This window comes from Triticum urartu, chromosome 1, assembly GCF_003073215.2.
Source record: "Triticum urartu cultivar G1812 chromosome 1, Tu2.1, whole genome shotgun sequence".
Lineage (NCBI taxonomy): Eukaryota > Viridiplantae > Streptophyta > Magnoliopsida > Poales > Poaceae > Triticum > Triticum urartu.
Window position 1 is genome coordinate 2,036,595 of NC_053022.1, and position 1,161 is coordinate 2,037,755.

Below are 1,161 nucleotides of genomic sequence, written 5' to 3' on the forward strand. Positions count from 1 at the left end.
TCAGGGTCATTTATCTCAAAACAAATCAGTAAATGCATGAAAATAATGAAATGAAGTCAGAAAGGGTTGAAAATTGATGATGTGGATTTGAATGGTGCTTTTTGAACACACAAAAAGTAGGTAGTTCAAATAGTTCAAAAAAATGTAATCCCTTTGTAACAGATGAGTTTTCATCCGAATCGATAATACTTCGAAATAAATTGTCCATTTTGTACACGAAGTGCATCAAGTTTTTCCAATAACCCTCTCAACTTTTTAGCACATGCTATCTGGGTGAAATGATGATACCATGCCTACTTTCAAGCTGTTCAGACTTTATTTGCAGTGCTTTTCAATTTCAGGGTCATTTAGCTCAAAAACTCAGTAAATGCATGACAAATACCAAATGAAGTCAGAAAGGGATGAAAATTGATGATGTGGCTATGTATGATGTATTTTGAAAACACAAAAACTCTAGAGTTTAATTAAGTTCAAAAAATGAAATCCCTTTGTAGCAGATGTGTTTTCGTCCGAAACCCTGATACTTCGAAAGAGATTATCCATTTTGTACACGAAGTGCATCAAATTTTTGAGGTAACCCTGTCAACTTTTTAGCACATGTTATGCGGGTGAAATGATGATATCATGCCAACTTTCAACCTGTTCAGACTTCATTTCCAGTGCTTTTCTATTGCAGGGTCATTTAGCTCAAACAAATCAATAAATGCATGAGAAATACCAAATGAAGTCAGAAAGGGTTCAAAATAGATGTTGTGGCTTTGAATGCTGCATTTTGACAACACAAAAAGTCTGGCGTTCAAATAGGTTCGGAAAAATGAAATCCATTTGCAACAAATGAGTTCTCGTCGAAACCCTGATACTCCAAAAGGGATTGTCCATTTTGTACACAAAGTGCATCCAGTTTTTGCCGTAACCCTCTCAAGTTTTTAGCACATCCTATGTGGGTGAAATGATGATAACATGCCAAATTTCAACTCGCTCAGACATCATTTGCAGTGCTTTTACATTTCAGGGTCATTTAGGTCGAAAAAAATCAGTAAATGCATGAAAAATACCAAATAAAGTCAGATAGGGTTGAAAATTGATGACGTTGTTTTGAATGGTGCATTTTGTACACACAAAAAGTCTATAATTCAAATAAGTTCAAAAAAATGAAATCCC